At 40.0% G+C, this 19679-nt stretch overlaps 2 long non-coding RNA genes across 2 annotated transcripts; one reads left to right on the forward strand and one right to left on the reverse strand.

Moving 5' to 3' along the window:
* Window positions 1-1492: 1492 nt before the first annotated feature.
* LOC144368408 (uncharacterized) lies at window positions 1493-19211 on the reverse strand. Its single transcript, XR_013428171.1, has 3 exons — window positions 14870-19211; window positions 14632-14736; window positions 1493-2747 (listed from the first exon to the last, which is right to left on the reverse strand). It is a non-coding gene; the product is annotated as an uncharacterized LOC144368408 (long non-coding RNA).
* On the forward strand, window positions 3158-3603 carry LOC144368409 (uncharacterized). Its single transcript, XR_013428172.1, has 2 exons — window positions 3158-3247; window positions 3332-3603. It is a non-coding gene; the product is annotated as an uncharacterized LOC144368409 (long non-coding RNA).
* Window positions 19212-19679: the final 468 nt, after the last annotated feature.

Raw genomic sequence — 19679 nt, forward strand, 5'->3', positions numbered from 1 at the left:
ATCACCTATTAGAAAATTGTCAATTTGTCATTTTTTTTCAGTCCTCGAGGTATATACTTTAATTTGCTCCATGGTTTAACCAACCTTTATTGAATATTTTCAACTGTTAGGTATGGCTCTGTGAATGCAAAAAAAAAAAAAAAAAAAGACTCAAGTGGACAATGTTCAAAAAGCAGACCACAGGAAGGATTAAGGGAAAACCAAGACACAGATCATGATAGTACACGTAATAATTAGTTCTTACAATATTACCCACTTCTATGTGCCTGGATCTAGGTAGAGTTGATGCAAAGCTCTGATGCAAAGGAGGAAAGATAAGTTGAAATTATCCAGGTGAAAGAGACGGAAAGAAAAGGGATGGAGAAACTGCCGAGTGCCCAAGTGACGTGCGGTTCAGCGTTTCTGCAGAGGATCTGCAGGGGTCACAGTTAGAGAAAAGCAGGGTAGAGCGTACCATGAGAGTGCAGTTTGGTGTCAGGTCAAGCTGCAGTCACAGTGAACAAGTGGGTGTGGAGGAAGACCTGGGCCCCGAGTTAAATATCGCCTCGTCTCACTTCTGCTTCCTGGCCACAGCTATTTAGAATTTCTTTTCGCATGGCTGTTACGGATTGAAAAATGATTCATAACGAGTGTGATTCTGGGCAGATGTCCTCCAAGACCCCGCCTTCCCTATGTGTCACATACAAGGTTATTCCCCAAGCTTGGCCATGTCTGAGATCTCACAGAGAATCTGACTTGGAGGAAGGAGTGTTCTGTCGCAGCCCACTGTCCACACAGCTCTCTCACCCTCAGTGTTCCTTTGTTCCTTTTGTAGGGAGACTTCCGGCCACGGGGACACCTAGGTAAGGTCTCGGATTCTTGTGCTGCTTGGTTCATTTGCATAATCTGTTTATAACTAGGATGATGTACATTTTTAAAGTTTTGAATGGACTTCCTACCAACCTTGTAACCTTCTTACAAAATTTAAAAAAAAATGTGATCAGAAAACCAGTCCCACTCCTCTTTGGGGACAATATTGTGTCAGCTGACATGCCGAATGCATGCTGTTGTCTGGGTTTATTTATCGACCTCCGAGCTGCAGCACAGAACTGACCGCTGACGTCTTAATGACGTCACCCTGCATAGGGCCACCGTTCGTCCACTCCCTGTTTCTCTCATTCCTTCACTCATTTAGGAAGTGACACTAAACGCCAGCGTTAAATTAACAGCGCACAAGGAGGTGATGTTCAGAAAAGAGCCCACTTTTCTGAGGAAACTTCATAATATCTTACAGGGAAAGTGGAGTCTTACCACACGAGGTAGAGAATTAAAAAAAAAAAGACAAAGGTCAAGTTACACGGGAATGCAGAAGACCCTGCGTATCAACGTTTAAACATTGATATCTTTAAAAATAAGCTTAACAATTAGACAAATATAAGTTTTATCCTCTCAAAGGGACCCGAAGACTGAGTGGCTTCTGCCCTTGGACTTGGCCTCAGCTAGCTTCCCCTGGGGTCCATCTTGCACCACATTGTTTCTAATATTTTCTTGAAAGAGTCATGAAAAAGTGTCCGTAATAATTTTTTTAATGTAAATCCTGCCAGGCTCTAGGTCTTCCTGGATACCAATTTCTCTGAGACTCTGTGTAACTCACAAACACTCTTCCTCCATTGTCTCTTTTTGTCACAGTTACAGTCCCAGTGAACATCAGGAGACTTCTGGGTTTGGGCTCTCCAGCCTAGATGCCCAGGAGCTCCCCTACTCTGAGCAATTAGCCCAACTGGAGCTGCAGCCAGTGTATAGCAATGGTAAGGACTTCTTAAGGGACAGAGGGTTCTAGGGAAGTACCAGTACACAGGAAGGACTGATCAACAACTCAGGGCCCTTTCATAGCCAATTTAAATATGACATGCCTAACATTATAGGGATTAAAAGGCAGCTATAAATTTGGTGGCTGTAAAGGAGTATTGGTCTGATTTTCCTTACTATGATGAAATACCCGAGACTGGGTACTTCATAAGAAAAAAAGTTTTATCTAGCTCATATTTCTGGAGGTTCAAGAGCATGGCACTGGCATTGGCTCTGGCGAGGATGCATGGCAGATGGCATCACAATTTCAGGAGTGCACATAAGCAGGGAGATCGTGTGGCAAATAGGAATCCAGAGTGACGGGAGGTGCCCCTAAAGACCTTTCCCTAGACCCCACCTCTTAGAGGTTCCACTACCTCCTCACGTCACAACGCAGGGGACCACTCTTCTGATAGATGAACCTCTGGAGAACAAACCAAATCCCAAACTAAACCATAGCAGGAGACTCTCAGAGGGGGGCCATGTAACGTCTTCTGTTTTCTCACAGTGAATCCTGAAGAAGGAAACCTGATTTATTCTCAGATCAGGAGCATCCCGAGCACAAACGGAATTTCAGGTGAGATACCTTTCAGACAAGAAGAGGCGAGGTGGTAGGTGGCAGTGTTCTCAGATCCAGCCAAGGGTCTTTGATCAAAGAGTCGTCTCAAATGTGAGCTTAACATGGGAGACATGGCCTGCTTCTCCTGGGCCCAGTGCCTCTTCTCTGTCCTTGCCGACCTTTCAGGACGTGACTCTCATCATCTCTCCCCACGATCACTCTTTGTGGCAACAGCAGAGTTCAATAGGCATTTCTGGAAACCTGTTGCATTGGTTTCGATGTCCGTTTCTCCTTTTCGAACTCATGGGCTCCTTGGTCATATGGACTGAGCTTCTGTCATCTCTGCCTCCTTGTAATGTACCTAATGTTTAATAAGAAGCCACTTTTCAATGAATGCTTGTTGGCTGAATAAATAAACAAGAGAGACACAAACAACTCTTTGGAAGGACAGAGGAACACACAGTGAATTTTCTTAATGCTCCACTGCAAATCTTTGGCTTCCTGGGGAACTGCTGTGTGGTTCAGACGGCTGCTCTCTCCTCGAGCCTTCTCCAAATTCCCTGTGCAAAGAGAAGTGAGTGCTGTGGGCCCCTTCCTCCCAGATGGTCAATACGGCCACAGAGGTGCCTTGTTTTTTTTTTAGTGTGCATATATCTTGTGTGTGGAGGGGAAAGAGTGCTTTTTTTCTGTGAGGACCTAGAAAAAGTCAGCAGAGAAAACAGTCAAGAGATGAGCAGGAGAGGTGGAGTGGACTGGGAATGTACTGGGAATAGGCTGTAAATTTGAAATGTAGAACTTAAAACTTTTCTTTGCTATCCCCATCCAACAGCCAATTCACCGCGGACGCCTAGGAACAGTAAGGTGAGATGCATTTCCTGGCCCTCTCTCTTCTCTGCTCTTCCTCATCTGTATTTAGGTACTTAAAATTTGTGGGTTTTCCACCAGGAACCTGTGGTCGTTTATTCAGAATTGAAGAAGGCACACCCGGAGGACTCTGCAGGACCGGCCAGCCAAAGAGGCAGTGACCACGAGGACATTACAGAAAACTATGAGAATGTCTCCTGGGCTCCAGCAGCCTCGGAGCACTAGCCCCTCACCCAGAGTGGCCCTCAGAGAGCCCAGGGAACAGCCGCGTGCCGTGGACTAGAGGAGGAGGACCGCCTAGCCAGGGTCACAAAGGCTTTACCTATAGAATTGCAGTAAATACACAGAAATCATTCTAAGGCTTAAGCATATAACTTCTGTTTTGCAGAAGAGGTCCACAAAGGTTAAATAGGCCCAGAGAGGCTGACCAAGGTCATATGCAAACAAAAGCAGGATCCAAATGCAGATGTGATGGGCTCTGAAATCTGAGCTCTCAACTACTGCCCTACCTTGTTTTCTCATGAGGAGGATGATAAGAGAATTCAGAAGGATCATACATGATACAGAAGGTGAATTACATGCTATTCACCAAACAGGTGGCTTAAGCATGTATAAGTGATATTCAGAATGGACCGTAAGCCTGTAATCCATCCCACCACAGAGTATTCGGCTTCTGTTCTCTCATTGTCTTGGTTTTGCATTGTTCATGGGTCTTTTTTCTCTTCTCTCAGTGATCACTCTGTGTGCATTTTGCATCAAAATGTTATTTTTTCCTTCTGTCAGTATCTGAATGTTATTGGCAAAGTTTTCAGTCACCCTGGTTGACAGTGGTTAATGTACTGAATTCGTTGATCTCCTGTCACAGGATCCATCATGAGGCCGTCCTGTAGCAGCTCAGTTGTGCCACTTAACTGCAACACTTACAGTTTGAAGCTACTGAAGCAGCAGTGCCAACCCCAGAATCTCAGGAAATCCAATGATTCACAGAACTAGAGGGCAACCTTCAGGAATTCTTTTTTTTTTTTAATTGTTCTTTTTAGATATACAGGACAGTAGGGCGTATTTTGACATATTCCATTGTTTATAGATACCACATCTTCTTTATCCATTCATCTGTTGAAGGGCACCTTGGTTGGTTCCATAGCTTTGCTATTGTGAGTTGAGCTGCTTTAAACCATTGATGTGGCCCCTTCAGTGCAGTATGCTGACTTTAAGTACTTTGGGTATAAACCAAGATGTGAAATAATGGGTCAAATGGTGGTTCCATTCCAAGTTTCTGAGGAGTCTCCATTACTGCTTTCCATTCACTCAGGAGTCCTGGTTACCTGAGCTGACAGTGGAGCAGAAGTTGCCAAACATTAACTTGTAAGCTCAGAGCAGAACTTCTCATCTGTCCCCCAGTTGGCTGAGAAACATTGTCTTTCATGGACTCGGAATAAAACAACAACATGCTGTTGTGCTTAAGTTTCAGGAGAATGGACAAAATCACTTAAAATTTCTTCAGAGGCAGAAAAGGAGTAACTGAAATGGTTAGCCTTGATTACCTGGCATTACACTTCTTACAGCTGTCAAAACAATAGGCCTTAAGAAGAAGAATCTAGTGAATTCCCTAATGCATGTGAATGGATCAATTTACCAACATCATGGATTCTGCACCACCCACTGTGCGTCACTTTATGTAAAAAACACAAGAGCACTTTGAAAACCTTGAAATAGTTCAAGCATAAAAGTCCACAGTGTAGTTCAGATTTATGCCTGGGGTGTCAATAACGTAGACAATAGAAAGAAAAACATGCAATCTAATTTGAAGCTTTTAATTTTAGCCTAATGAATTCAACCAGCAACTGAAGAAAAAAATCCATTTTTTTTTCTTGTTGAAGAAATGTGTATTTTTTATTATGAGAGAAGGGCTTATATATTTTGTTTTCATATTATTAGGGGCAAAACACAATCCAGGACAGGGGCCGGGCCTGTAAGGGGGATCAAATAATCCAAGTGGAATCTGTGTGTGCTTGAGTTTTCTCCTAAGGCCTTTCTACTGGGGGCTCCAGGAAGGATACATTGTTTAGTTTGAGGGGGAAAAGACATGTCACTAGGCGCTTGTTGTAGGAAACCTATGATAAAAGGAGAAAAATTCTCCCATTGACTTTTGAGAGATAAAAGGTCTAGGGGAGGAAGTTAGGAGAGAGGCAGTGTGCTACTGACATTCTCCAGGGGAACGTGTTGGTGGTGCAGGTAGCACCAAGGACAGCAGCCTTTGGAAAGGAGAGAGTTGGGGACAGGAGGTGGGGGAGCTACTGTGCACAGAATAGTTCTGAGCATAATGGGGAACCTCCCTACCAGAAGACCTTATTCAGATCCCCCAAACCAAGGCAAATAGTGGCACCTGTACGTAGTCAGGGGGAGTCTAAGGAGTGTTAGTGGAGAGTCCCTAGAGGAAGCTGTTTCCAGCTAGTCAACAAGGTGACATTAGAGATTTTGGTATCAGGGGCATTATTAATTTCTTTCTTTGCATTCTATTTATTTTGTTTATAAGTTTATTGAATAACAATTTATGCAAAATAAATTACATGTATTTAAAGTGTACACTTAGATGAGTTTTGACAGATGAAATCACACGAACGTAATCAAGATCCCAAACACTTCTATCACCTTCACAGCCCCTCCCCCTTGAGCAAAGATTGTTCACTTTCACCTCCATCCCATTCAATTACTGCCATGCTTTCTTCCGTCATTATAGATTATATTTTCTAAAAATATATATAAATGGAATCATATGGGATAGCCTCTTTGGTACCTGGCTTCTCTCACGAAGCAAAAAGATTGTGAGGTTCATTCATGTTGTTTCATTATTTATTTTTAATTCCTGAGTAATATTCCATTGTATAGACATATTTGACGATGTATTTACCTGTTGATGGACGTTTGGGTGATTTCACTTGTCATTGTTAAAAATAAAGCTTGATATATATAAATTGTTTTGTGAACATGTTTTCACTGCCCTTTGGCAGATCCTGTGGAGTATAACTGCTGGGTCACATAGTAGATTCATGTTTAATTTTCAAGGCTGCATGTTGTTTTCCTAAATGGCTGCACAATTATACATTCCCATGAATGGTGCATAGGCTCAGTTGCTCCACATCTGTCAATACTTGAAATTTTCAGTCTTTAAATTCAGTCATTCTAAGGAGTATGGAATGCAGTATAAGGTGGCGTTATGCTTTATCTTCTCTTTTCCCGGATGTTGAGCATCTCCCAAGTCCTTACTGACTTTCTGTAGATCTTTTGTGATTTTTCTGTTAAAACCTTTCATCACTTCTTTTTTGGTAGTATTTTTTTTTATTATTTGAGTTGGGTGAAATCTTTATATATTCTGGTCTGATTTACATATTTATGTATAGCTTGATTTTTATTCACCTAATGGTGTCTTTTGATGAGCAGATGTGTTCAGTTTTGATGTCATCAAATTTATGAATCTTGTCTTTTATGAGTTATGCTTTGTGTCTCCAATGTGAGAAAATTTGTTAAGCTCCAAATCAAAAGACTCTTTCTAGAAATTTTTCATTGTCACTTTTACATTTAGGTCTAAGATCTCTATATAGTGAATATTTTTGTGTGTATGTGTTGTGTGCAATGCAAGGAAAATTATTCATATTTTTTCTTAGAAGTTTCCACCACTTGCCTTGGTAGGTGTTCATAGCTTTTTTTTTGTGTGTGTGAGGTTTGAGGGAATAGCAAATGCACATTTTTAAAATTTATAATGCATTATATAATTTTATCAGATCCATGCTTGTCAAATATTTTCTCTCAGTTTATAACTTTCAAAGTTCTAAATTTAATTAAATTTTCCATTTTTTCACTTATAGTTCATATTTTTTATATCCTGTTTAAGAAATACTTATCTGCCCAAATGCTATAAATATTTTCTTCGGGGCTGGGATTGTGGCTCAGTGGTAGAGCACTCGCCTAGCACGGGCGGGACCCGGGTTCGATCCTCATCATCACATAAAAATAAAGGTATTGTGTTGTGTCCATCTACACCTAAAAAATAAATATTAAAAAATATTTTCTTCTAGAAATTTAATATTTTTATCTCTTGTGTTTATATGTGACACATTTCAAGATATTTTTTGTATGCAGCTTGAGATCAAGGTTGATATTAATTTTTTTCCTATTCAGATATCCATGGTTACAGGAGTCTACTTGAAGAGCATACCTTTTCCCTTTGAATTATCTTGCCATCTTTGGCAAAAACCTATTGATAATATAGGTGTGAGCCTACTTCTAGACTATTTTGCTTTATTTATTTTATCTTGGAGTAGATCATAAGGCTCTCTCCTTAAGCCAAAACACACAATTTCTTGATTACAGTTCCTACATGTGAAGCTTGAAATCACTTGGTATAAATCACCGATTTTGTTCTTTTGTTTTTCCCAAAATGATTTTGGGTAATCTGGGTCTCTTGCCTTTCCATATACATTTTTACATTGACTTGTCAATTTATTTAAAAAATTTTTTGATTAGCATTACACTGAATTTCTACATCAATTTGGGGAGAATTTCCATCTTAACAAGACTGAAGCTTTCAATCCATGAATTTCACATGACCTTTCCATTTCATTAGGTCTTATTTAATTCTCTTTCACATATCTTTCATTAAATTTATTTCTAATGATTTTATGTTGTTTGGTATTATAAGTGCAGATTTTAGTTCATTTTTTAATTGCTTATTGTTAGTGTAATTTGATAACTTCTCTAAATTTTTTGAGAGAATTTGCATAGGATTGATATCTTTCTTGAATATTTGATAAAATAAATATTTGATAAAATAAACCAATGAAGCTGTTTGAACTTAATTTTTTTCTTTGTGAAAAAAAATTTGATATGATGGTGTGAGGGGGAAGAGAAAAAAGAGAGAGAAATGTGTTACAGTAGATTGGGTAGAGAGAGGTGAGAGGAGGGGAGGGGAGGGGAGGGGGGATAGGAAGGGCAGCAGAATACAACAGACACTAGGATTGCTGTATGTATAAACGTGGCTGTATAACCAATGTGATCCTGCAATCTGTACACGTGGAAAAATAAGAATTCATACCTCATTTGAATCAAATGTATGATATGTCAAGATCATTGTATTGTCTTGAGCAACTAATAAAAAAATTTTTGATAATGCAAGCTCTTAATAGATATACTACTACAAGTGGAGCATCCCTAATCTGAAATCTGAAACGCCCCCCCCCAAATCTAAAACTTTTTGAGCTCCCACAAGTGGAAAATTTCATATCTTGATCTCATGCCACAAGTAATAGTCACGAAGAAGGCACACCAAAAATATTGCACACAACACTTCAACAACTGAACCCAGGGATACCACAGGGGAGGAAATGTCAGAGGAAGAATTTAGAAAGTTCATAGTTAAAATGTTTAACAAGTTAAAAGAGGGTGTAAGGAATGAACTTAGAGAAAAAATGCAGGAAAGATCATTTCAATGAAGAGAAAGAGATTCTGAGAAGGAATCAAGTAGAAATTCTGGGAATGAAAGAGCCAATAAATCAAATACAAAATTTAATGGAAAGCATTATCAATGGATTAGACTACCTTGAAGACAGATTCCCAGGCCTAGAAGACAAGATATATAATGTTGAAAACAAAGTCAATAAGAAAGAAAAGATGTTAAGAGACCATGACCAGAATATTCAAGATATCTAAGATAATATTCAGAGACCGAATTTAAACACTATTAAATGGGTCAGAACAAAGCTTTGAAATACAAACTAAAGGAATGCCCAATCTTTTCAATGGTATAGTATCAGAAAAATTTTCCAAATTTTAGGAATGAGATGAAAATTCAAATATAAAAGCATATAAAACTCCAAATAGGCAAGTTCAAAAGAAATCCTCTCCAAGACACATTATAAAGAAAATACCTAACATACAGAATAAGAATAAAATTTTAATAGCTGCACGTTTAGAGGCAAATCAATTCAGATTTCAACTGATATCTTAACCCAGACCTTCAAAGCCAGGAGGGCTTAGAATAATATGTGCCATACCAACCAATATTAAATGGGTGCCAACCAATATTACTGTGCCCATCTAAATTATCCTTCAGAATTTAGAATGAAATAAAACATTCCATGATAAGCAGAAATTAAAAGAATTAAAAAAAAAAACTAAGCCTACACTGTGAAACATACTCAATGGAATATTTCAGGCAGAAAGACTCCATTTACAATTTCTTATAGTTTTTTGGCAATGAGTCTCTAAGGGTTTTGTTTTGTTTTTAGTTTTCTGCATTTGTATTTGGTGTTTTGTTTTGGGGTACTAAGGATTGAATTCAAGGGCACTCGACTACTGAGGCACATCCCCAGCCATGTTTTTGTATTTTATTTAGAGACAGGGTCTCACTGAGTTGCTTAGTGTCTCGCTTTGGCCAAGGCTGGCTTTGAACTTGCAATCCTCCTGCCTCAGCCTCCCGAGCTGCTGGGATTACAGGCTGCACCAGCACACCAGGCTGGATGATACTATTCTATGTTTGAAGATTTTGTTGCTGCCATTATTATTATTATCATTATTATTATTATTATTATTATTATTATTATTATTAGGTACTGGGGATTAAATTCAGGGTGTTTAACCACGGAGCCACATTCCCAGCCCTCTATTGTATTTTACAGGGTCTCCCTGAGTGGTTTAGGGCCTAGCTAAAGTGCTAAGGCTGGCTTTGAACTTGGGATCCTACTGTCTCAGCCCCCCCCCCAAACAGCTGAGATTACAGGTGTGCAGCCACTGAGCCCAGCTGAAGCTGTTGTTTTTGCTGTGTATAGAAAACTGGTTTGAAATTTTTTTCTTTCAATGCTTTAAAACGTTGTTCCACTATCTTATTGTGCCAATGTTTTCCAAGAGAAGTTTGTGTTATTCAAATCATTGCTCTAAAAATAATACAGCATTTTAATCTACTTTTAAGATTTTGTATTTAGCTTTCAGCAGTCTGATTATTATTGTCTTGGCTTGGTGGTGTTTGAATTTATCTTCTTTGGAGTTCATTAACCTTTTCAAATTGGCAAATGGATGTTTTCCACAAAATTTGAGAATAGTTCAATTGTAATGTCTTAAATTTATTGGTTTTTTAAAAAAATTATACATGACAGCAGAAGCCACTTTGATATAATTATATAAGGATATAATATATCCTTTTCCTATTCCCCTTCCCTATTTTATGTCTCTATTGCCTCCTGCTTCAATTCCAATATGTATATGTTATACTTTTTTATATTGTCCCACATATCCCTAAGTTTCTGTCAATTTTTTCGACTTTCTTTCAGATCAAATAATTTTTTTTTAGGGGTGGTGCTGGGCCTTGTGCCTGTGAGGCAAGTACTCTACCAACTGAGCTACATCCCCAGCCCTCAGATCAAATAATTTTTATCAATACATTTGCAATTTCACTGGTTCTTTCCTCTGACCTACCCATTCTGTTGTACACCCTATTTGATTATTTTTTAAAATAACAACTATATTTGTAAAATCTGTTTCTCTAAAATTTGTGTATCTCTACCAAGATTTTCTGCCTTTTCATTCATTCTCTGTGTGTTTTCTTTCACCCCATTGAGTGGCTGTTATTAAATTCTTGTCAAATCATTTTGACCTCAGAGGCATTTGACGTGGTTGTTACAAGTCATCTTTATCCTAGAAAATCGATCACATTTTCCGTGTTCCTTCTACCTTGTATAATTTTTTATTACATCTTGGATGTTACAAACGTTAGGTTGTGTGGCTTCTGGGTTCTGTTACCTTCATCAGAAGAATGTTGGTGTTGTTGTGTTGGCCAGCATTTAATCCAGTTAGACTCTGTCTTTCCTTCTGTTGGTAGTAGCTCAAAGCTTAATTCTGTTCTTTTCATTCTTTGCCATATTGCTCTGAGACTGTCCTGCACCTGCACTCGGAGTCAGCCTGGACTTCAGCACTGTTCATACAGAGAATTATGGGGCTTCCTCCGCTTCTCCCTTTTCCAGAGTCCTACCCTCACTTCCCAGTATCTGCAGTTGACAAGCCTCCTTTCCTTCGTTCCTTCAGCTAGAAAGACGGTGGGATTTCTAGCAAAGTGTTACTCACCTTCATTGTGCTTCTTCATGCTACAACCTGCACGCAGGTGAAACCCACTAGAAACCGTAAAACTCATCTGCGTGCCAGTCACTTCTCCAAAATTCAATTCCTCTCCACAGTCTGGCTGCTCTTTTTAGTTCTGCAGAATCCCCAGGTGTTTTCTGTTTATCCAATTAATAATTGTTACCAGCTGTTGGGCTTATCTGTAGTTATTTGACAAATATCATATCAGAAATGGGATTCCAGCTTGAATATAAATGAATATATTTCTATTCTCTGGATAATAAAGCGGTGATTCAGGATATATATTTACATACCCACTTGGACTTCATCTGTGTTAAATACTTGTTCATTTAATGTGTCTGGACATGTTTCATGCTTTTAAAATCATTTTCTAAAACATAAACAATAGTTTTATAATACTATATCATATAGATGTATCCCAATTTATCATTCTCCTTTTTTTTGTATATTTTATTTTCTATTTTTATAAAAAGTTTAAGATGAAATTTTTGCATCTCTTTACTTCCTCACAATAAAATTTTATTGAGAAACAAATTACAAGGAATTTTAAAGATTCTTTTTTTCTTCCTTTCCTTTTTAAAAAAATTTATTTATTCTAATTTGCTATACATGATAGCAGAATGCATTTCAATTCATAGTACACATAAAGAGCCCAATTTTTCATTTCTCTGGTTGTTTAAATACCTTTAATCCAGAAAACTTTTACACTATGTAGTCCCAAAAATATTTTTGAAAGTTCCAACACTGTGTGGTTTTTCTTAATTTTACAAAAATGTTGACAGAAATTAAATTTAATTGCTTAAATTATAATTTATTTGGTGGTTAGTAAAGTTTAAGATAATTATATGCATTTAAGGCAATGTACTTTATTAAATCAATAGTTCAGCATAAGAATTTTTCACATTTCAAATAAGTGAAATATTCTTTTCCTAAAGAGTTACATGGGTTCTTTATGAACTTAGGACATTAATCCTTTATCTGTTAGGCACTGTGTCTTATTTTCCATTTTGCTGATGGTATCTTAACATGCCAAAGTTATCCAGTAGATCACAAATTTGTGTTCATGTACTAAGACAGCTCTCCTAGCTCTCCTCTCTTAGTTAAGGGACACATGGACGTGAACCAAGACTTCTCTAAACATGAAACTAAGTCTCCATCTGTATCTGAGAGGAGGAGAGGATATCCCCATCGAGTATCATAGAAGACAAGTCACTTGTCAGTTGTGCTCTCAAAAGCAGAGTATTCTGATGGCCAGAACAGCCTGATATTAGGTGTTGGAGAGAATGGATTAAAGTAGGGATTGCTAATAGCAAAGGGCCATTTCAGAATCACAGACTAAGGTTTAAGAAAACCAGAAACCTTGGCTGCTTCAGGCTAGAGACAGCTTCATTTTTCCAAAAGTGAGTATAATGGACTATAGATTAAAACACCCAGGATTTTCTTAATGTACTGTACACTTAGAGGAGAAAACCTCTTGATCTACATGGTCAAAGCAGTGCCTTGCTGATTAAGAAAGAGACAGGCACATGGAGACATAACTGACAATGCTGGACCCCCTTTCAGGTCCCTGCGGGTCTCCACTTCCTGTCCCGACTGTCCTTTTTTTGTCGGTGAAATACTATTCGCACAGTATTTTTTTTTTCTCTTGACAAATGTAACTTCTTCACTCTCCCGTCCTTGGACTGAAGGAAGTTGAATGGCCTCCCTGCGCAAACTGCTCTTGACGTGAAAATGTCCCCTCTTCCCTGTCAGTGGGCAATGAACAGGATCCTTCTTCAGCAACTCTCATTCCCAGCCTACCAGGAGGACAGGGCTGCTTTACATGTGGTAAGAAGAGTCAAAAGGGACCCAGGGAAGTAGTCACCAAAAGACTCTTTAGTTTTTTGCTTTTCTCTCTCTCTCTCTCTCTCTCTCTCTCTCTCTCTCTCTCTTCTTTACAGTTCCAAGCAGAGGAAACAAGTCTGACTCCCTCTGCAACCTCCGCCAGGACCCGGCTCTCTCTGGTGGGCACAGGGGAGGCTTGTGAACGTGCTCTGCATCTCTCCTCCGACAGGTGCAAGAGTGTGGTCCCCATGGCCTCGGACCACGGAAGCTCTGTGGCTACACTCATCTCCCTCCTGGTCACCTGTTTGTCATTCTGTGTGATCAGAGCTTGTCCTAATAAGGTAGTTGATCTGATGAGGAATGCCCATGAGCGACAGACTTTCTAGGTGGCTGCTGATGGAACAATGTCTGAGCCATAAATCTCTTCAAGGTACAGCAGTTGACCAACTCCAGTGACATGGTCCCTGAAAACAAATCTACTCAAGAAATTCATGTTTCTTGTTTAGAAAAAAATTAATATCGTGCTCATCATCTGTGAAGCCCTGTTACTCAGCTTCAGATTCAAGTTGACCAGGTCCCTCAACTATTTCTTCGTGAACACTCCACTGCCCCTCAGTACCTGATGGAAAGAAAGCCCCCCCACGCCCCACCCCCAGTGCTAATTCTTTTCATGCAGGTTTAAATCTCCTGAAAGTGGGAATTGCTCTTTTATCCATTACGTAACTATCTATTTTCTGGTAGCAGGGGACATGGGCCAATATCTGTGACCTTAAGTAGAAATGAAAATTGATCATGAAGGAAAAGGGGGTGGCTTTTAGAATACCTGGGCAGAAAGGTGAGCAGCAGAAGGTGGAGTGTTGGTGGGAATCTTGGGACTACTCCGCCTTTGCATCCAGACTCCTCTGCCTGCCATCTGTGCCCTTGGACAACCTTCTCAACCTCCCTATGCCTCGGCTTCTTTATTTGTAAGATGACAATAATGATAACTACCTCATAAGACTGTTGTGAAGACTGAGTGCATTAACACAAATAAAGGGTGTGGAACTGCACATGGGATTTCCCTACCCCTCGAACCACTGTTGCTGCTGTCTCATTCTGTGTGACCAAGTGTCTTGATTTCTTTTTTCCTTTTTTGCCTTTGCTTAAGGGGAGATTTTGTTTGGTTTTGGGTACCAGGGCACCAGGCGAGGGAACTCAGGAGCACTCAGCCACTGAGCCACACCCCCAGCCCTATTTTTTATTTATTTAGAGACAGGGTCTCACTGAGTTGCTTAGTGCCTTGCTGTTGCTAAGGCTGGCTTTGAACTCGCAATCCTCCTGCCTCAGCCTCATGAGCTGCTGGGAGTACAGGCGTGGGCCACTGTACCCAGCTACATGACTCAATCTCTATTTTATTTTTAAGCACAGAACTTTCCACTTTCTGAGATTACCTTGTTGATTTACTTGTTTGTAGAATCCGTCTTCTCCACTGGCTTATGACCGACTCCCTTCAGTACCTTTGTTATGGTTTGGGTATGAGGTGACCCGCAAAGCTCCTGTTAATGCAGAGATATTCAGAGGTAAGAGCATTAGATCATGGGAGCTGTGACCTGATGAGTCCATCCTAGTGTGAATGGACTAATTGGGTGGTAACTGTCAGCAAGTAGAGGTGAGGAAGAGCTGGCTCACCAGGAGTTCCTGAAGGGTCCGTCTTCCCTCTGCTCCTCCTCACCGCTCTCCTCTCTGCTTCTCCACCATGCTCTTTTGCCATAATGTTCTGACCGCCCAGGCCCAGAGCAAGGGACTCAGATGGCCATGGACAGAACCTATGAGACCCTGAACCAAGGTAAACGTTCTCTCCTCTAAGTTGTTCTTAACAGGTGTCTCGGGCACAGTGATGCAAAGCTGACCAACACCACTTCCTTTCAAGAACCATCTAACCTGGGGTTGCGATGCTCTTGCAATCTGCTTCCATTTCTTGCCAGTATATCATACAAAACCATCAGGAAGCAAGCCCCAGGGCTGGGGTCGTGGCTCAGCAGCAGAGCACTCGCCCAGCATGCGCAAGGTCCTGGGTTCGACCCTTAGCACCACATAAAAATAAGTGAATTTTTTTAGTTGTGTCCAACTACAACTAAAAAATAAATATATATAAAAAAGAAGAAAGCCCTAGTTTTCCTTCTTTAGTTAACGAGTTATGTGAATATTGTTTAGCCATAAAGAAGAATGCAATAGTGTCATTTTCAGGGAAAAGGATGGAACAGGAGATCATCATGTTAAGCAAAATAAGCCAGATGAAAAACGAGTATTGCATGTTTTCTCTCATATGTGAATTTAGAAATTAAAAAAAAAAAGTGGGGGGACTGTTAGGTAAAGAGAAGGCCAGAGGGAAGGGAGGAGAAACAGGGAAATATGCAGGTATGAAATTGTCACAGTGCATCTCCTTATTTTGTACAATTAATGTACACTAATAATCATAATTTTTTAAAAAAGAAATTCTACGTGAGGCTATAGGTGCGGACTGAGAGAAGAAGGCTATGCAACCTATGTATACATACATACATACATATCTATTTCCTTTTGAAGAACTGCCACTCTTCATGCACAACCTTGTGGCTAGGTAACCCTCACTCAGGATAAGCCATACAAGTTGCACGGTCACTTGATATTCCACGGCCAAGGATTAAATTTCTAGTAAGATAGTGTCGAACTAGATAGTATTTCTCAAAAGAATGTTTATTTCCAGAAAATAGAAGAGTTTGTTCTGAAACTCTAGGAGTCTGCGCTCTAATCCTCCTCCATTCCTCCTTTCAACATGCCTTGACGTGACACTTCAGGTGACACCATATCTGCCACATCATAAATCTCAAGTGGTAAGCTGCTTCCGTGGCAATCTAGAACACTGCAGAGCTCTCCCTTGCCCCAGGCCTCAGTCAAAACTGAATCAAATGGGTAAGAGAGCAGTACACTTCAGTGAGGAACATGTTGCCTCCAAAAAGACCTTCCGAGTATTGTACCTCTTCTTTAGCAATAAAGGGGCACAAGGCACAGCAATTTTCTTTAATTTTGGAGATGTCTTGACATAGGAATATAATCTCACTTGTGGGAGTTTATGAGGAGGAAATGAGATACTAAGTTCAACCCATGACATTAAGTAAGTGCTTAATAGATATTAATTGTGATGATGTTTATTATTGTTACTATATCTGAAATTTAAGCATGACTACATTAAAAAAAAGGACTTTCAGACCTTCAAAATCTCCCTTCCTCCCGCTCGCTCCTGACTATAATTAGCAAAGTCAGAGAAGAGCAGACCTAACATCCAATTTACAGATAACTGCATCCATATCTCTTCATAAAAGGCAGTCTTCAAATTCAAGAAGCTAGCTCATATCTGTGCAAACAGCTCTTAGGTGTCTGCATCGTTTTAAATGTAGCAATCTGTTCCAGGGAAGCCCTAGACTGCTTTATGGTTTCTACAAGAATCCGACAGGAAACATCCTCAGTCCATACCTGCTGCATCCATGCGTGTGAATGTGGGGCCGGGCTGTGAGGGAAAGGAAGGGGGAGTAGTGATTTTCAGGAAGGAATACAGGCTTTGGGGTTCCTAGGACTGAACTCTTCCTGATCTGAGAAAGAACAGACAGGGCTCTTGGGTTTCTTTGAGTTAGTCCCTCTGTTATGGTGTGGATCTAGAAGGTTCTCCAAAAGGCTGATATGTTGAGGGCATAACCCCCAATGCAGCAAGGCTCAGAGGTAGGATTTGGGGATTAGAGCTCCAACCTTATTGATGGATTAATCCATTGGTTGAATGAACTACTAAGCACGTAGGGTGTCGCTGTGGAGAATGGATCATTGGGGGACATGGCATGGCCTTGGGGACTGTCTGTCCCTGGCCCCTTCTCTCTCTCTCTTGCTCTCTCTTGCTCTCTCACTTTCTCTGACTCCTGACTGCCATGAGCTGAGCAGCTCTCCTTAAGAGATAAACCCAAATTTGGAGAAGGGAATGAAGATCTCAAGTTCAGAGGGCAAAGGCAGTAGTGGAAGGATCTGGAATGAGAATAAGGAGAAGAAAGGGAGGCTTTAGGTCAAGGAGGGATGTGATCATCTGCTCCTGAATAGATAGAACTCTTCAGTATCCTCCTGACCCTGTTTCTAAAGACCAACCTGTGTCCCAGAAAGTTCTAGAATGAGTTGACTGTGGACTCCACTACTGGGAAGGGTGTTGTACATCCAGCAGTATGCCTAAGCAGAGGACCCACCCAGGGGCACTTATTCCCAAGGAAGCTCCCCTGATACTGACTGGGATCAGTGTCATTTACAGGCTTCGGGTATGGAACACTCATTTACTGTCGAACTGACACAGGACACACCCTGGGATACTCATGAGACCTATGGGATCACTGAGACCCACTAGGTAGACAAGGAGCTAAGTGCATATACTCTGAAAGTGGATTAGAATAATTTAGTGCATGCTGAGTTTGAGACCGGTGGGCATGTCTTTTCATCTTTTTATTACTTATGTGTACCAGTCACCACTTTAAACATTTCAGATATTAACTCAATTAATAATGATGAAAAGGTTAAGATTTCTGCTCAAGGGGAAAGCCAATGGGCTTTAGAACATATGAGTATGTGTGTTTGCAAGGTAGGGGCAAATTAGAAACTATAGAGAATGGACAATGGCAGATAAGAAATACTCTGCCAAAATGCATGGTGTTAAGGTTTTGGATGCTAATGAGACTGCAGAGGGTATGCTGTTCTCTAGAAGTCTTTCTTCAGTCAGCAGGGGAGTATCGAAAGAGAGCAGAAATCAAGTAAACTTTGGACAACACTCTACAACCAGTGAAGTGAAACTCAACTAAATAGACCAGCACGCGAGACAGGAAATACTCAATAGAAAACTAATAAACGTGTGAGTGAACGATGTCCTTCAGACACAAAAGCTGAGACTTGAACTGTTAAGAGAATAGTAAATCTTAAAGTCCCAGGTTAGCCATAATATTGCCCTGTATTTAAGCAGATCTGAAAATATTTCCTATCCTTCGGATCCATAATAGAGGAAGTGGCAATTAGCAAATACCAAAACCTTGACTTCTCTTTTAAAAAATGTCTGGCAATGTCCATCGGTCCCTCAGAGGACAGCTTCTGTCCTGAGACTTGAATCGTATGGTAATTACCAAAAGAACCTTGCTTGGAGTCTCCTGGAGCAGAACACCATGCCACTGTATTTTTGGGGGGTGGGGGTGCTGGTTCTAGGTGAGCAGGTGCCAGGAAGCAGGACCTGGATTGGGTGGACCCTCTGCCTTCCCCAGAGCACGAGTCTCACTCAGATGCTCCTGAAAGCTTCCCTCCTGAATCTTGCCCTCAGGGCATCTTTAGGCTTGGGGAGGGGGGGACTGGGCAAGCTTTCCTTAGATGATGAGCTCCTAACCTCTTAAATAAAAAAATTAGCAGCACATAAGAGTAAAAATAATAATGATAATAGAAATACTAACATTTATCGAAGGCTCACTAGCAATGACGAGCGAATCATGTTCATCTCTATGCTAACTACCACCAAGTAAGATTCATACTAGAATTGAAGAATATATGGAGATCTACTGTTATTTTATAAAATCGCACATCAAAATGCTGGATAAAAGAAATCATACGATGTCAACAGGTGCCAAAGATATTGGAATAGTTATTAAAAAATCAGTATCTAGGGGCTGGGGTTGTGGCTCAGTGCAGAGTATTTGCCTTGCATGTATGAGGCCCTGGGTTTGATCCTCAGCACCACATAAAAATAAATAAATAAAGCTATTGTGTCCATCTAGAACTAAAAAAAAAAAAATTTAAATAAAAAAATCAGTATCTATTCCTAAAGAAATCATCTCATAATTTGAAAGAATATTTACTTAACATGATAAAGAATATACATTCTAGGGCTGCGATTGTGGCTTAGCGGTAGAGCGCTTGCCTAGTGTGTGCGAGGTGCTGGGTTCGATCCTCAACACTACATAAAAATAAATACATAAAAATAAAGATATTGTGTCCAACTACTATATATATATATATATATATATATATATATATATATATATATACACACTCACACACACACATATATAAAAAATATGCTTTCTAAATTGATATCCAGTGTTACACATAAAAAGATAGAATTTAAAAATGCTGTCTAAAATGGAGGGAGCTAGGACCAAGATGTTTACAATTATCATATTCAATAGCTTTTAAATCCCAGCAGACACACTAGATTGGGAATAAAAATAAAAGGCATGCCTAGTGGAGATTAAGATTTTAAAAATCGTTATTCATTCTTTATTCATCTCACCACACTTCTTTAACACTTGCTTGTTTGCTCTTATCGCCATGAACCACCTGCTCTTGATCATGTCATCTATGTGGAATAGTTAAAAACACATGAATTAGGCCAGATGTGGTGGCACATCCCTGTAATCCTGTGACTCAGGAGGCTGAGGCAGGAGGATCACAAGTT

Source organism: Ictidomys tridecemlineatus, chromosome 11 (genome assembly GCF_052094955.1).
Source record: "Ictidomys tridecemlineatus isolate mIctTri1 chromosome 11, mIctTri1.hap1, whole genome shotgun sequence".
Taxonomy (NCBI): Eukaryota; Metazoa; Chordata; class Mammalia; order Rodentia; family Sciuridae; genus Ictidomys; species Ictidomys tridecemlineatus.